We start from the raw sequence: 17,917 nt of genomic DNA, 5'->3' as shown, positions 1-17,917 counted from the left end.
CTCCCCTCCCCTCCACCCATACCTCCCCTCCCTCCCTCTCAAGGCCAAGGAGCCATCAGGGTTCCCCACTCTATGCTAAGACCAAGGTCCTCCCAACTCCCCCCAGGTCCAGGAAGGTGATCGACCAAGCTGAGAAGGCTCCCACAGAGCCCGTCCATGAAGAACAATCAGAGCCCAGAGCCATTGTCCTTTGCTTCTCAGTCAGCCCCCGCTGTTGGCCACACTCAGAGAGACGGGTTTGGTCGCATGATCCATCAGTCCCATTCCAACTGGAGTTGGTGATCTCCCATTAGTTCTGTCCCACCGTTTCCATGAGTGAACGCACCCCTCTCGTTCCTGACTTTCTCCCTCATGTTCTCGCTCCTTCTGCTCCTCATCGGGACCTTGGGAGCTCAGTCCAGTGCTCCAATGTGGGGCTCAGTCACCTTCCCCATCTGTCGCCAGCTGGAGGTTCCCTCACGGTCCTGACTTTCTTTCTCATGTTCTCTCTCCTTCTGCTCCTCATCAGGACCTTGGGAGCTCAGTCCGGTGCTCCAAGGTGGGGCTCTGTCATTTTCTTCATCTATCGTCAGGTGGAGATTCTATGGTGATATGCAAGAAATTCATCAGTATGGCTATAGGAACTGGCCTTTTCAGGCTCCCTCTCCTCAGCTGCCCAAGGAACTAACTGGGGGCGTCTCCCTGGACACCTGGGAACCCCTCTAGGGTCAAGTCTCTTGACAACCCTCAGGTAGCTCCTTAAATTAAGATATATGCTTCCCTGCTCTCATATCCACCCTTCCTATATCCCAAGCACCCCATTCCTCCGAGCTCCCCCTGCTCTCCCCTTCACACTTTTCTCTCCCCATCTTCCCTTGGCCCAGTCTTGCCCAACCCTCAAGTTCCCAATTTTGCCTGGCGATCGTGTCTACTTCCAATATCCAGGAGGATTACTATATCTTTTTTGGGAGTTCACCTTCTTATTATCTTCTCAAGGATCCCAAACTTATAGGCTCGATGTCCTTTAATCATGGCTAGAAACCGAATATGAGTGAGTACATCCCATGTTCATCTTTATGGGTCTGGGTTACCTCACTCAGAATAGTGTTTTCTATTTCCATCCATTTGCCTGCAAAATTCAAGATGTCATTGTTTTTTACCGCTGAGTAGTATTCTAGCATGTATATATTCCACAGTTTCTTCATCCATTCTTCCACTGAAGGGCATCTAGGCTGTCTCCAGGATCTGGCTATTACAAATAATGCTGCTATGAACATAGATGAGCATATGCTTAATTCAGAATTCTTATCCAGGCATTTTATCATTGGATCTTCAATTACAAGAAATATTAATTTATATGAACTCAAAGCAGTTGGATAACATGAACAAGACATACACTAGCTCAAGCTACAGAAAATTCCTGAAATGGAGCTTGGGCAAAAACTCCCACCCTAACTAAGGACAGGCTGGCATCTGAAAACTAATAGGTTAATGAGAATCTCTTTTCTTTAAGGGTATGGCCGTGGTAGGTAAACAACACTCCAGGGAAAGTCACACATCCAAGACTTATGGACCCAACACATAGTACTTGAGGTGTCATTTTTGTTTTGTTTTGTTTTGTAGAAATAAATAAAGCTGGAAAGTAAGGACAAGGGTGGAACTCATAGGAATTGATGGAGAACTGAGTATTATCAAAGTGCATTGTATGACATTCTCAAAGAGGTAATAAAAGTCTCATTTTTCTATGTAATTCAAAGATCTATAATTGACTGAAATGTTCTGTAATTTCTTTTTGTCCCCTGAATAACATGCCTCTTAGAAATCTTTGTAGAACAATAATTTAAGAGCATGAACACTGTGCCAATAACTCAGACAGTCCTCTGAACCTTGTCATCTTTTTCGGTTGTTCCAAATCTCTCTGTGAGAATTTGTTCCTGAAAGTGGGTTTCTGTAAGGAAAGATTACAATTATGTGAAACAGCCATCCTGAACAGTCTGATGTTAGCAGGATGAAAGATACACATAAGCTGGGAACCCACAGCTGTGCAAAGCCTCCTGCAGAGTTTCCCTGCATCAGCGCTACAGCTGCACACCCAGCTGCAGTTTGGTGCCAGGCCACAGGCATGCTGGGAGCACTGTGCATCAGAGGCACTGAGGTAGGTGCCTGAGTCCAGCAGCTGGGCATCCCCGATGTGCAGGGTGCTGTAGCATTCCTTAGAGTCAAATGATGATTTTTAACCTTCCATTCACCCTTGTTCCTGAAGCCACGTAAAACAGTCTGATGTGTCAGAACCACTGCACATTTGTCACAGTGATAGAAAATTGCATCTCAGAGCAGAGCCTGCTTCCTCATGGAGACTCAGGGCTGAAGGCTTCTGCTCCATCTGCATCCCTCTCACCCCTGCACAGAGAAAGATAAACAAACCATAAGATGGGCAATGATTCAACAGTTTCCATCCTGTCAAGGACCCTAGGAGACAACCATGAGGCGCTTTGGGACAACTTTGTTCTGCTCCTCACATTGGAAGCTCTGGAATCCCCCTAACTATCTGAAAGAGCCACAACTCCCAGCAAACCTGCACCCACAGCAGTCCCACCCCAGCTCCCAGGTTCCTCTCCGTGGATCCTGTCAAACTGAGTTCTTTCTTGTTGGTGGTAGACCACAACCATAGCAGCCCAGTGAGGCCTCATAAGAACTGCTCCACTGTGGAAGAAAACCATGCAGGGAGCAGGAGGCCATGACACCAACAGATTGAAACCAAAGAAGGTTGACTGATGGCTTGTGTTTATTTGTTGTAGCAGTTAAAGTAAGAAACAAGAAGTTTAAGAGAAAATGTGAGAAGGAAGGGATAATATGTCAGAAAAGGGCAGAGGACTCCAGACACCACAAAGCATAGAAGGACAGAGAGTAGAGTATTTTTTTTCTCATTTTTTTATTAAAAATTTCCATCTCCTCCCCTCCTCTTCCCCCTTCCCTCCCCTCCCTTCCACCCATACCCCCACTCCGCCCCTCTCCAAGCCAAAGAGCCATCAGGGTTCCCTTCACTATGTTAAGTCCAAGGTCCTCCCAGCTCCCCCTAAGTCCAGGAAGGTGAGCAACCAAACTGACAAGGCTCACAGTGAGCCTGTCCATGCTGTAGAGTTCATGCTCATCACCGTTGTCCTTGGTTTGGTTTCTCAGTCCTCCTCCACTGTCAGCCACATTCAGAGAGTCCAGTTTGGTCTCCTGTTCCATCAGTCCCATTCCAACCGGACTTGGTGGTCTCCCGTTAGATCTGTCCCACAGTCTCAATGGGTAAACGCACTCCTCACGGTCCTGACTTCCTTGCTCATGATCTCCCTCCTTATTCCACAATTTGACACAATTTGAGATAACATTCATATGAAAATTCTGATAAAAGAAAACACTTTGATGAGTTGCAATGTGTGCGGAGGAATAAATACACTTACTTGAAATCAGCTGATCACCATTTGCAAAGAAATGTTTTCAGTGAAATTTTTATTTGTTAGAACAATTAGGTTATGCATACAGAATTTACCCTGATTCATTTTCTACCTCTGTTCTTCTTCTCCATTCCCTTCCCTGCACCCTGCAGAGCCACACAGTGCTGGTCAAGTACAGTGGTGTTCTCTATATTTTCTTCTTCTATTTTTGTTCCTTATTGCTTTTCTTCCTCTCTACTAATTACTCTTCTTCCTGCTTGTCTGAGAGGAGATAATGAGAAGTTTGACTATCACAGGTGTTGGAATAATTTTTGGTTCAGTAAACTCTGGGGATTTTCATCATAAAATTTAAAACTTGTGGTCATGGACATAGATATTTTCTATTGAGCTTCAGACATCACATTGACCAGTAGAATTCTATTTCCTTATCTAGTCTCAAGAAATCATCCTCACATTGAATTTCCAGGCTCCTCAAGTGTTAGTTCCACAGACATGCAAACCTAACAACCAGGAATACACTTTTCTGTGACTGACAGTGTCACATGTTCCCTAGTCTCTTTAACTGCCCAACCCTTAATGTGCTTCAGAAAATCATTTAAGTAAAATCACAACATTAGAAAGAAGCAGGAACATAATAATAGAGTAAGTATAAGAGTAATGGTTTTAGAGTTTTAGGATGCATTTTAGAAATTGGAGTATTCTGCTCCAATCAGAGTTTGCTCCAAATATTGATTAAAAATGAGATTGCATCATAAGAAAGTGGGCTAGGGAAAGCTAATGCAGAAGTGCTGCATTTCGAATAGCAGGGGCAGCAGAGCTGCTGTGCTTTTGCATATGGTGAATGCCAGGAACCATGCACTGTGCATTCATAACGATAGAAAAATGCATTTTAAGGAATTTACCTAAAGTTGACTGCTTGAGAAATGAAACTAGTAATGAAAAGCAACCATGCAATCACCTCAAAAATAACTCATAGCCAAGCTTACCCCATCTCAGCCCATCACTGTCTCTAACAGTATTAGATTAAAAAATGTCCTCCAATCATGTACGACATTTTGTGTAAACTTTTGTCTGAAGTAAAAAGTTCTTCCCAGAAAATTGCTGTTTTCCTCTGAACATGGTCCCTCCTTAGAGCTGAGTTCCCCACACAGCTCTGATGATGCAGGAGGATGCAGAGCCCATTTGGTGCCGCAGCATGATGGCTGCATCTGTGCATTTGCAGCAGCTGTACTGTGGCTGAGGGGCAGATACTCATCTCTTGTCCCTCAGGGTCAAAATTCCCTTAATCTTAGCCTTCCCTAGGACCTTGTTTGATGTGGGATTTTCCTCTGTATAGCAGCTCCTTGCAACCCTTGTTCATTTCAGAGGACTCAGTTCTCATCTTCTGTATCATTCTGGACTAATTTCTTGGCAGGAGGGAAAATGACGTTCTTGAACAGTGGTTATAAAGTGAGCATTCAACTCCACATGGGTGAAGTAGTGAAAAGCTTCTAATGACTCAGAGAGAAATCACTAGCCTTGAAAGGAGGAGGTCCTATGTCGCAGGAGAGAATCCTGGAAAAGAAACCTCAGCTTTTGGTCAGTTCAGGGAAAACCTATTAGCAAGGAGGCAAAGGCTGTGCCCCGTGACATCAGCGTCCCCTCTCTGGAAATTCTATTGTATCCTGGAGAGCTCTTGGAATCCTGTGATGTCATTTGTGTTGTAGCAGCACCAACTGCCTTCAGGACATTTGTTCAGTTCCTATAAGATTGACCTACAGTCATGTTGTCAAGGTTGAGGAGTCTCCTAAGAAGAGAGAATGGAGATCACGGAGAGACCAGAGTGAGGAAGAAGGAAACTGACCATAGGTCTAACAGGAAAACATGGAGAAATAAATGGTCCTGGGGAAGACGCAGTGAGTTCAGGGAAGGGGGAGGTGATCTTTCTGCTTGTGATGGCCTTGAGCTTTCCAGAGCTAGGAGTCAGGAAGGGGCTTATCCTGCTTCCCTGAGTGCCCAAAGAGAATGCCCAGAGTAAACAATTTCTGAAGGTTAGTTTGAACTGTCAAACCTGCAGCTGCTTTTCTGGGAGGTTCTTAATCTCATTCAGAATGGGAAAGGAAGGCCAGCAGGAGCAAAGAAGTGAGTGTCTGTCTCAGGGTAGAGTGCTGATACACTTCATCATAGTGGAATCCCTCAGCTTCCATGGGAATCTTATGCTAATAAAAAAGGGAGGGAAAACTCCCCTGGCCATGTACAAAGTCTCAGATATTCAGATGCTTTGGTCCTGGATACATGTGGTCAGGACTTGGTGCTGCTTAGCTCTAGGAAAAAAGGAGTTACCTGCATCACATCAAATCTGAGGTAACATTGTAACCCAAGTATACAAGACTGGGCTAGTTTATGCTTTCCACAGCCAGTGGACTGCATTAGTGAGTGATATACATGCTTAGACATGGTAGTTAGGACAGAGACATAGCACATGGACACCAGTTTGAGGATAACTACCCTGCTCTTTGGGGACTTCACTAGGTTCCTAGATTTTCCTCTAGCTCAGGCTTCTTCTTGGGACTCAGTATGTACTCTAATAGTCTTCTGCCATTCTACTATACAGTTCACTTGTCTTTATCTACATGCAGGGACTACTGGAGAGGCACCATCCATATTCTCCACCTTCCCTGAGCAGGAGCAACAGATGAAAGAATTGGAGGATCTCACCACTCAGCTACAGAGTATAACATATGAGAAAATTGAGCTGGGTGAATTACTGGACAATTGTCACTACAAGGATTTGAACAACAGGTAGTCAGTATGCCCAGTTCTCTGTTGAACATCTTGATCCAATAGTGGCAGTCCAAGCTTTCCTGGGGAACAGCAGGCTGAACCTCAGGGTATATTGTTGCCTAAACTAATTTTGCTGAGTGCCTTGAAGAGGCAGAACTTGGGATCTGGGTAGCTGTGGGATGGGGTTGTTCTGCTTCTTCCAAACAAAAAGCAGAGTCTGTGACCTGAATAACAGTCTGGGAATAGGGAAGGTAATGGCTGAGCCATCTATATGCATTAAAAGAAGCTTTGACAGGGGTTGGACTGTGGGACATGCTAGGTCCTGTGAGTTTGTAGTGAGTCTTTCTACTTTACCAGCAGATGATTGTGTGCTGAAAACCCAACTTTGAGCAGCACACCTCTTGGCCACTGTGCCTAAATTGGGAGAATTTTTGAATCCCTTGTGGAGTTACTAAAGCCATCCTGAAGTTGGGACTCTTCCCTGGAAATACTGATTTGTGCTCTGGTCCTCTGTGTAGCAAGAGACGCCCAGGAATGAGAATCCCTGCTCAGAAACAGGAGAAATATCATTAAACCACAGGTTGCAGGGGACCCAGATATGCAGCACAGACTCCTGGGAACTTCTTAGAGAGCTAATCTATAGCTCATCACTCTTGGAAGCTCCATTTGGATACTCTGACTCTTCTGGTCTAGGAACAGGATAGTTAAGTTTACTAAGCACCAGGAGGCCCCAGTGTATAGGTGCCAGGCTGTGGCATCCACTCTGCTGGGGTAGTCCAGGACACAGCCTGATTTCATATGATGCTTGAATCCTGTGCTCATGGGGTTCTTTTCCCCTGGGCCATGCCCTACCACAGGCTGAATTCTCTTGAGATGCGGGAAAAGGAGCATAAGCAGGTGATGTTGGACCTGCAGAAATGGCCCATGCAGATCAGTGATGCCTTGAACAAGTGCAAGCGTCTGAGAGAGGAGAACGAATCCTACAGGTCAGTGGCTGATTTAGCTTAGGAGTGATTGATTCTGCTTTCTTTGTCTTTGACCCAAAGGGACTGCTCTGGTTCTAGCCTGTCTGCCTCTTAACATGCAGTTTGCCCTGTGGCTCTTGGACTTTTGTGTCTTAGATACAGTTTTGCTAAATGTGAAAAGGCACACTGAACCCCTATATGTTATGTCCCAGATAGACGCCCCTATATTGAAAAGTGGTTTGTAGCCTGAAGCTGGTGTTAGGCAGCACAGGACCTCTGGGGCTCTGACAATGGCTTACAGAGCTGATTTCTATGGGTCCCACAGACAGAATTTATTCCTGTTGGGACCTCTGCCCTTCTTCAGAGAATGTTTGCCCTCTACCTGCTGATGCTTTCCCAATACCATGAACAGTTAAGTACAGGTGGTGATTGCATCCTGTTCTCAGAGGCACAGAATTGCTTTTGGTGTCAGAGTGTTTAGAAGTAGTTCGAATCATTCTGGAATTTGGTAATTCTCTGTATTTGGCCTGATTCAGAGTGATACCACCTGGGCTATTGTGAGTTCCAGTCTTGGGCTGTCTGGGGGTCTGGGACTTTCCAGGGCTGGTGGTAGTTGGAGGTACGGATGGCAAATAGAGGCTGGGTGTGGCTCACTATTTTTGGATGGTGGTTCAGTTTCCTTCACAGCCTCGTCCAACGAGATTTGACAGAGCTGGAAAATAATGTACATATGTTGAGAGTCGAGAATAGGAAGATGTGGGAGGAGCAGATTGAACTGCTAGAGTACTGTGAGGAGATGAAGAGGCTCCTGAAGGAGGTCCGTGAGAAGATCTGTGACCCCTGTGCTGAGCAGCATCAGGTAGGCTGAGGGAGCAGGGGCACACCCATCCAGACTCCCACTTACATACCAGCCAATTGTTCATTTCTGTGATCATTCATAAGTCTCTCTGGAGAGTTATTTTCTTGCAAGAAACTGGATGGTTGACAAGCAAACCTCCTGCTCTGCTAGATGCTAGATCTTTCAGGGAACATGAAAATTTCTGTTTTGCTCAATCTGGATGGTCAGCACCCTTGGGATCTCCTCTACTCTCCAAGGTGGATCTTCTGTCTTGTTTTGTCTCTTCTAATTATTACAAGTTTTAATAGTTCAGAAAGAGGAGGGATGTCCTAGCTCTTTCACTGCACAGAGCTAACATCACTGGAAATGTCTGATTGGTTTCACTGGCTTCGCAGTGTGGAATCCCACAGTGCATCCCCGTGCTGACATTGTGCTGCTGACTATGTTATGGGCATGGCTATGTTTTAGTACAGATTCCTGCTCATAGTTGTACAGAGAGCTGCATTCCTGAAAAACACTCCAGATGACATCACTAGCCTCCTTCTGACTGATATTGGGGATGAATTCATTTTATGTGCACTGTAACCTGTTCAAAACCTCTTGGCTGTTGACCATGGTTTTTTTTTTTTCTTTCACCTGAGTTGTCAAGGTTATGTGTGGAGGAGCCAGGATAGGTTCAGTGAAGAGACTAGGATGGATCAACTTTGGAACCTGTGGAATCAGAGGGTCTCAGTAGGGATAAAGTTCATGAAAGGAAAAGTAAGTGTGCTGGGCAGGGGAGCAAAACCCGGCTGAGTCTAAGGGTCTAAGAGTCTTGAAAACAGCAGGGAGGATCCACCACCTCCTCCTGCAGCAGAATCGGTTATGAAAGGCAGAAGTTACCTCCCAGACCATTCGGGGTTCGGGTGTGTGTGTGTGTGTGTGTGTGTGTGTGTGTGTGTGTGTGTGTGTGTGTGGAGTGCTATGTGATGCATTTCTGTTCATCATTGTGTGTCTTTGTGTGTGTGTGTGTGTGTGTGAGTGTGCATGTCTGTATGTGTATGCTGTATGGTGCATTTCTGCTCATTTCTGTGTGTTTTGGTGTGTCTCTTCTCCCTCTTGTTTGCACAGTATTGTCCCTTTTGTGTACTTGTGCCCACATGATTATGTGTGTTCATGTTTCCTGTATGTGTATGGATAAGTGTTTGTGTGGGTGTCTGTGAGTATGGGTGCTTATATGTGCAAGTGTGTGTTTGTGTACATCAATAAGCTCACCTTTGTGTGTGTGTGTATGTGTGTTTCTGCACATTTGTATGCTCACTTACTCATCAAACATCTTTAATGATGACAGACTCCAATTTTATTAAGAAAGTACTATTGTCTGCTCACTTTGTGTCCATCAAATTTTTTGTCCTCATCTGCATTGCCTGCTATCATTTTCTTTCCACCTTTGCCTAACCTTGGCTCAGTAAATCTTGGCTTTGGAACTTGAACTGAATTTTATTCATTGAGAGACTCTGATTTGCCATATGCTTCTATCTGCATCTCAGTCCAGCAGAGTCCTGTAGCCAGGCTGTGGTGTGAGAATGGGGCTGCCTCAGTGCACCCCCCTTAGGCTCATGATCGTCTAAAGCAATCAATCACCATGGGCTATATCTGTAGAACTCAGTAACTGCTTTTACTCAAATTGTTCACTCTGAGTTAAAACCAGCTCATGGAGGGTTGGGAGAAATGAGGACTCACAGAAAATGCTGGAGGTGTAAAATGATGTAGTGCACTCAGAAACCACACATAATTCTTCATATAGTTAAACTCCAGTTCCCAGGTGACCCAGTAATTCCAGAACATGAAGTAGGTGCCCACAGAGAAGCTAGGGGACAGCAGAGTTGTAGAAGCATTCCTTAGAGTAGCCTCAAGGTAGAAACTATCCAGATGTCTATCATTCAAAGAGTGAAAAAGTACAATGTGGTTGAGCCCTTCTGTGTCCGTTCTTCAACGTGAAAGTGTTTGACCCTGACTTAGCCTTTTGTTACTCAAACAAATCTCTGACATAATCACCTTACAGGGAGGTTTTGCACTTTTTGCTTACTGGGTGGGGAGATTTTCAAGTTTCCTGAGCTCATTGCTTTGGGTTTGAACTGAGACTGTCTGTGGTAAAGGGAGCTCCTGTTGGAGGAAGTTGCTCACCTTGGGGACAACTAGGAAGCAGTAGATAAGACCAGTGGGCTTGTCCACCACCATCCTGTGGTTCTGCGCTGGAAAACGTTTCTGTACTTCACAGCCTGAGGAACTTCCTAAGCAGGGTTGGCTATCAGGCCAGGACTCCAGAGGACCATCTGTCCATGCATTAGGTTTGCAGGATAGGCACCTCAACGACTGTGCTGCCTCTCTCATGCCTACTGTGTTCTCTCATCCAGCAAAGGTTAACTTTCCTCTCAAAAAAATTCCTGGTGATTGCTCATTTTATTAGCATGAACTGCTAAACTAAACATATTACTACATTACAATGTGCATGCATTTACTTTGTTTGCTCATGAGTTTGTGTGTGTGTGTGTGTGTGTGTGTGTGTGTGTGTGTGTGTGTATAAGTGAGCAACCCTTCACTGAGAACACAATCTTCTAATGAACAGGAGCAAGAAAGCCTGGATGACAGACTGAAGAACCTGGGAAAGCAGAAGGAGCTGATCACCCAGCAAAGGGACTTTCCAGAAAAGCTACATAATCACGTTAATGTCCCTGAGATGAGGTAGGAACCCAAGCTAGGAGGAGCAGTTAGAACCATGTAGGTCACCAGTTCCTGGATCTCTGTCCGTTTTAGGATTCTCCCCCATTTGTATGTTTCTCAGTCACAGTCATAGAAAGAACACCTCAGGTTACTGTGCTGGCCCAGTCAACAAGAACTTCGTAAGGAAACACTATGCCTTATTCCCTTCTGAGCTCTCTGGTATCTTCTCAGTACCTTGTCTCCTAGGTGTCTCCACAAATCTCTCTATGGTAGTCCTAAACCTAGAAGGAGGAGAGTTAGTTGTGTACTCCAGAACATCACCATTAGAGAAAAGTTCCTAGTTTTGGGCAGATCTACATGCAGCACACTCCTGCTCATTACAGGCTCTCTGCAGGGTGCATTGATTTCCTGTGAAAACACTTTTCTGCCTATAAGAAGATTTATTGGTTGAGTAGTTGAACCCAGACAGCTTTCTGTGCTATAGGAATAATTGGAACTTTCAGTGCTTTTATTTTATAGATTCCCCTAGAGGGTCTGCATTCAGTTTCTCAGGTTGATACCATTAACCTGGTATCTAATCAAGGCAATGTTGATCTGTACTAAACTGTTACTCATACATTGCTACACTGTTTTTTTTTTTTTTTTTATACAAAAAAAGTATATCTAGGCCACTGAAGAAATGTGCTGTATTTTCTTGCCCAGCACAGTGTCATTCTCGGTTCATCTGTAGTATATGTTAAAAGTTGAGAAAAAAAATCCACAGCCAGGTGCACTCTGACCCTCTCCCTCACAGAATGCAAGGAATGACCTCAGCTAAAAGGTCATGTTGGATGTCCAGCTATGCAGTGCTCATTAGGGCTCAAAAGTTAACATAACAGCTCCCCACCCTGCCTGTTCCCTAACTGCCTCCCTTCTTTAGGTCAGAAAATCTCCAGTCTGAGTTGGATGAGAGCCTCCTGCCGACAGAGCTGCAGCAGCAGGAGGACTAAGTCTCAAAGGCAAGTGAGCCACCAAAGCATCCCCTCCCATCAAACATGGCATTGGTAGGGGGACTAAGGACTCTTGACCTTGGCTTCCAGTGTAAACAGGCGCTGGTTGTTTTCTAGCCTGTGGTCCAGTCAGGCTACTTATTGGTCTGACTGCCTTTCCTTCTCACACAGCAGATCTTGAGAGAACTGAGGCAGCCGAAGGAATTACAGACGCCTTGAACACTTGGCCTTCTACACCCTTGGATCCAGGCCTCCTCAGAAGAAAACACCCCATTATCCCTAGGAATTCACCTGTGAGGCAAATAGCAGCTGACTCTCAGGTGATCCAACTTCAATCAAATCCACAGCTCTGTTGATGTCAGTACTCCTAAAGAAAACAAAACATCAAAAATGAGTTTCAGATACAGAAAACTTTAGACAAGAATAAATTAGACCCTGACATTCAGCATCTAGTGGCCCCTGAGGGGCACAACACCATGGAGTGTAGAGATGGAGGAATGGATACTCTTCAGTTTCACAGCATGGACTGAAGTGACCAGTCCTGCGGAAGGATTTATAGAAGACATCTGAGGCATTTTTGATGTCCTTTGGCATTCAGATGCTGCCCACAGATTTGTTGGGTTACTAGTAAGCACACAAGTGTGTAGTGACTGAAAGAATCAAATAGTGGCCAAGTGGCCAAGACATTGCAAGATTGGCCGTGGGTGATAATTTATCAAGAGCTTCCCGTAGGTCCACAAAGAGTGCCCTCAGAACATCTCAAACTTAGGGCTTGGCCTGCAAAGCCCTACGAAGGCCCAGCCATAATAACTTTGAAAAGGCTTTTACAATGAGTTACTGCCTACTACCAAGTTGTCATGGCCAGCCACAGGCTGTAGGTCTGTGCTGCTAAATCTGCGGCAAGAGAATGCTGCTAGCTTAATTTTTCTGGTTTGGTTTTTGTTTGGGTTTTATTTACTTTTTTCCTTTCTTTGTTATGTTTTGATATTTGAATATTAAATTGTTCTTTTTTGTTCTTGTTGTTTTAGTATTTTGCTAAGGTTATTCACTGTTTATATTGACTGCTTCCTTTAAGCTCCTATTGGGTAAATTGTTTATATTTTTAATAATAAAAATTGACTCCCACTCTCTCTTGAAGCAATTTCTATGATAAGGTGTGGTGTTTCACTACAGTATCCTCAGAACCTTCTGTAAGACCACAACTCTTGTGAGCCCAAGTTGGGCTAAATAGTGATTTCCCAACCTGCCAGGGCTACACAGGGTTTTGAATGTGGATGGTGTTGCCAATTCTATGGTTTTCCATTGCATGATGAAAAAAAGTATTCATACTATATCCTTGTCATCATATATGTAGCTATACCTAAAATAGCATTCTGTATACAGATTCCATGAAAATTATGAGCACTAAAATAATGAGAAACACAACAGTATTGCTCTAAAGGATCTCAGGAAATGATAAAAAACATTTACTAAGGGAGAATGAAAGAAATCAGTGGCCTGTTTGCCACCTGGGGATATGATGATGTCATTGCATGGGGATGCTGCCCAGGGCCATGTCCTGTCCATGGCTCCGCCATTGATGTGGGGATCTGTATTGATGTTCATGACTCCTCTTACCAGTGAGGCCCTTGCAGCTACCTGCTGTCTGGGTCACCTCCTTTAAACATGGAGGTGTCAATGGACATGTCCCAACAGGGAACAGGTTGTTTTCACAGCCTGTGCTGCCATCTAGAACAATAACAACAGTTGGGCAGGATCTCTTGCTACGGGATACATCTGAATCCATGATCCTTCTGCAACAAGTGTCTGTGTTGAAATCTCAACTTCCCGTTGCCATCAAATCTAGGACAAATGCCTGCAATCTGGGCCAAAACCTGGGGACACGGTGCTGTTAGCTTCATGCTGAACACAGTGACCTGCTCTGCCAGCCAGGTCCATGGATCATGTCTGGGGCCATGATGCAAACAGAATCTGTGTTCATTTCAATGGCCTGTGGTGCTGCCAAGATCCACAGAAAAGTAGGTAGGAGTCAGGGCCACCACTTAAAAGCATGTTAGTTTCCAAGGGCTATGCTTCTGCTGGGCCCATAGAGATCTGAGTGGCCAGTGCTGCCACCAGCGTCCCTGATTTCCTCCAGGCATAGCTGATGTCAAAGGCCATGATGGGATCCATTGCCTCTACCCCAGCCTCGGACTATGTTGACATATTGGCTCCTGTTATCACTGAAACAGGATGGGTAAACACAGAGTTATTTCTGCATTTCACAGTCTGCAGCACTCAGCAGAGTGGGTCCCGAACCTGGGCTGAGCTGCACAGTAAAGCTGACCCTGTTAACAACAGTGCAGGTGAGTTGTCTCTGAGGGCATGAGAGAAGGAAACACGAGTCTACCCCGTTTCTTCTACCTTGTGTTGGCAAGGGTGAGAGAAAGTTGCCTAACCAACCTGAGCATAAGCCATCTTAACTAATGGGAGAACTGGCCTCTGGGGCATAAGAACAGAAAATCTGTGACAGCTTTTCACCAACTGTAGCAACTTGATTGTGAACCCGGCACCTCTACTGGGCAACACTGTAGAGCTGTCTTAGTGTAGGTAAGTTAGATGGGAGAGCACGAGAACAGAAGAATTGGCCTCTCTCCTTTCTGCCTGCTGCATTGGGTGAACATATGTATATATAGGATTATTATTAATTGTGCTAATGCATGTGAATTTATTGCTCACTACAAAAATTACCAAACAAACAAAAAACACAAAGAAACCTGGTCCCAATGTACTCAGATTCAAAAAGCAGTATGTCCAACTGTCTTTACCAGCAAAGAAAGGCTCTCAAATTTTGGTAAACAGTGATATCCAAGACATGTATAAAGAATTGCAATAGAAATATTTTATGAAATAGAAAAGAAAATATACTCTATAACTAATGAGAGTGTTTGCAGGGAGTTGTAACTGAGAAGGGAGAGTCACTCTAAATGTGTGTGACAGCAGCCTGTGTTCTGGGGTCACTGGCTGAATAAAAAAGGAGAAAGCTACATGAATATATACTTCATAGCTCTCTACATCCTAACTGCAGATTTACTGTTGCTAGCTGCCTCATACTCTCCCTCTATGCCTTCCCCTTCATAACATATTTTAGTGTCAAACTGTGAAACAAAGTAAACCCCATTCCTTGAAAAGGGGAGGTTTTAAACTTAGCTTGTGAGTTAAGTATGTAGTGTGTGGCTCATCACTGCTCAGACTTGCTGGTTCCACAATTCCTGCACCACCTTACAAGGACATCCCAGGAAGATTTCAGGGAGCTTTACTTCACGTGGTGTGATGACAGAGAATTGCAGTAGTCTAAGCGTCCTGTGTGCTCTGGAAACCATAAACATCTCTGTTATATGGAGAAGAAAAGGAGAAACCCCACATTTATGTCAGGATACAAAGCGCATCCCATTGCAAGTGTCTTCCACAGGTCTCCAGTCCTACCAGATTTTGAAAAGTCTTAATTTTTTCTTTTCTCTCTCTTTTCTTTTGTTTCTCAGTTTGTTGTTCATTTGGTTGGTTTTTGTTTGTTGTTGGTGTTCAGACTGTTTGATTGTATGGAATTTTTTAAGATAAGATCTGTTATTATAGCCAAGACTGGCTTGGAACTCATTCTACGTGACTTAGGATAATCTCAGACAAGTGGTAGTCCTGCTTTGCCTTTCTAGTTCTGGTACTCAGACATCATGCCTTGCTAAGCATCCTAAATCATTAACAATGATGGAAGAGGTTGACCTTCTTATATAATCCCTGACATGTTTACTTTTCAATTTTTTCATATTCTTGTAATTTCAAGTCTGTATTTCTTTTGAAAATCTGACCCTACTTGCTTAATCTTATTAGCTAGACTTATTAATTCTAAAGGATCTGTGTGGTATTTGTTATAATGCCTTCACAAAGGGGAGAATTTCATTAATCTTGAAATTTGATCATTACAAAGCAATTTTTAATCAATTAATTTATTATTTTAAAAGAAAACAATTTTTTCATTTTAATACCAATCCCAGTTTCCACTCCCTTCCCTCCTACCCTTCCTTCCACTTAAATCCCCACCCTACCCCCCATTAACTTCTCAGAGATGGTAAGGCACATTGCTCTGGGGAAGGTCCAAGGCCCACCCTACTATATATAAGCTGAGCAAGGTACCCATCCAAGGAGAATAGGTTTGAAAATGCCATACAAGCAGTAGGGATAAATTCTGTCAGTGGCCCGCAGTCTGTCCCAGCTAAACAACTGCCATCCACATTCAGAGGGACTAGTTTGGACCTATGCTGTTAGAAGGAGGAGGAGGAGGAGGAGGAGGAGGAGGAGGAGGAGGAGGAAGAGGAAGGGGAGAAGAGGAAGAGGAAGAGGAGGAAGAGAGAATTTTATGATTTTATGTTGATAGAGAAAAAGAAACAACAACTTTATCAATTGGCAAGCAATGTTCCTTGTCCCTTCAGGGTATGGAAGGGCATGTGGTTAAAGCTCTTTTGTTCTTAATCAACTATTATATTTAATAAAATAAAAATAATTAGCTCTTTGTAAATCTCTTGTGTACTACGTGTTTTATTGAGTTTTCCAATAACATGACTACCCTACCTGTACCATTTCTATGAGTTATGGCAACGGATACAACTTAAAAGTGATAAAACTCTATGACCAAATGCAACTTGGAAAGGAGAGGCTTTATTTGGCTTAAACTTCAAATCTGTAGTCTGTCATTGAAGGAAGTCAGCACAGGAACTGAAACAATGAAGGACCCTGGAGGCAGGAGCTGATTGATACAGAGGCCATGGGTGGATGTTGCTTACAGGCTTGCTCAGCATGTTTTCTTTTTTGTCTAAGTTCTCTGGGATTGTGGTTTGTATGCTAGTTATCTTTGCTTTATGTTTAAAAACCACCTATGAGTGAGTACATGTGATAATTGTCTTTCTGTGTCTGGATTACCTCACTCAAAATGATGTTTTCTAGCTCCATCCATTTTCCTGTAAAATTCAAGATGTCATTATTTTTTTCTGCTGTGTAATACTCCACTGTGTAAATGTACCACATTTTTTCTTATCCATTCTTTGGTCGAGGAGCTTTTAGGTTGTTTTCAGTTTCTGGCTATGACAAACAATGCCCCTATACACATAGTTGGACACATGAGGATTGAAATTTTTATCATATATAGCTTCAAAATCTCTTCTGCTTTTTGTCTTGCCAGCCATGAGGATTTTCAGGAGGAACTGTAAACTTTCTCCATGGTATCAAACATACCAGAAAAGTGTAGGGTATGCTATGCTATGTGATCGAATACATGCAACTTACTGTCAGGAACCCTACTTCTGAGATGGTCACTTGGACTTCTGTTTGAGTCATTGAGTCTCCATGGGTCCTTCCTAGAATTCAAGGAGAGGAGAGAAAGGGACATGGAGTTCTGTGTCACTTTGAGGATAGTGTTCTTAGATAATTTACCACTAAAGACTTTGATATTTAAATCATTTTACTTACAAAACATAAGGAGTATTGTAGTCATGATGGAGAAGAGTCCACCTTTAGTGTCATCTAGAAAATGGTCTTGATGCTTAGCATGAAGAATTCCTAATTCAGAGAAAGGATGAGTCTGCTCAGATACAAATCACACTGGCAATAAGCTTGTGTTAGGAAACTGCACTCCCTGAAGGACAGGAACTGAACTGAGAATGGGTGTTGCCCTGATCTTAGTAATAAAACACAAGTCAGTCTTTAGGCCCTTGTACATGTAAAGACAGCGACATCTTATCCCTGTCAGAATGACCAATTTCAATAAAAATAATAACAGAACTTGTTGGCGAGAATGTAGCAATGAAAACATTTATTATTGATGATAGTGCAAACTTGTACAGCCAACATGGAAATCGGTGTGGTGATTTCCTTGGGAAGCTGGGAATAGATCTACTCAATATCCAACTATACCACTCTTGCATATACACAAAGGACTCTACACCATACTACAATGGCACTTACTTGCTCACCTATGTTCTTTGTCCTCTATTCTCAATATGTAGGAATTGGAAACATCTTAGATGTCAATCAACTAATGAACAGATGATGACAGTGTAGTACATTTACACAATGGACTATTATTCCATTGTTTAAAAAGTGAAATTATGAAATATGAATGTAATTGGACTGACCAAGAGTGAAATCAACTAGACTGAGGTGACCTCCACCCAAAAAGACAAATATTTCATGTTTCCTTTTATATGTGGA

At 43.5% G+C, this 17,917-nt stretch overlaps 1 long non-coding RNA gene across 1 annotated transcript; it reads right to left on the bottom strand.

Moving 5' to 3' along the window:
* Window positions 1-3,273: 3,273 nt before the first annotated feature.
* Window positions 3,274-17,717, bottom strand: LOC119800278. Its single transcript, XR_005283002.1, has 4 exons — window positions 17,177-17,717; window positions 16,994-17,064; window positions 11,972-12,047; window positions 3,274-3,369 (listed from the first exon to the last, which is right to left on the bottom strand). It is a non-coding gene; the product is annotated as an uncharacterized LOC119800278 (long non-coding RNA).
* Window positions 17,718-17,917: the final 200 nt, after the last annotated feature.

The sequence above is a fragment of the Arvicola amphibius genome, chromosome 13 (genome assembly GCF_903992535.2).
Source record: "Arvicola amphibius chromosome 13, mArvAmp1.2, whole genome shotgun sequence".
In the NCBI taxonomy this organism is placed as follows: Eukaryota; Metazoa; Chordata; class Mammalia; order Rodentia; family Cricetidae; genus Arvicola; species Arvicola amphibius.
The sequence above is the reverse complement of the archived record's forward strand: the minus strand, read 5'-3'. Positions and strand labels throughout refer to the sequence as shown.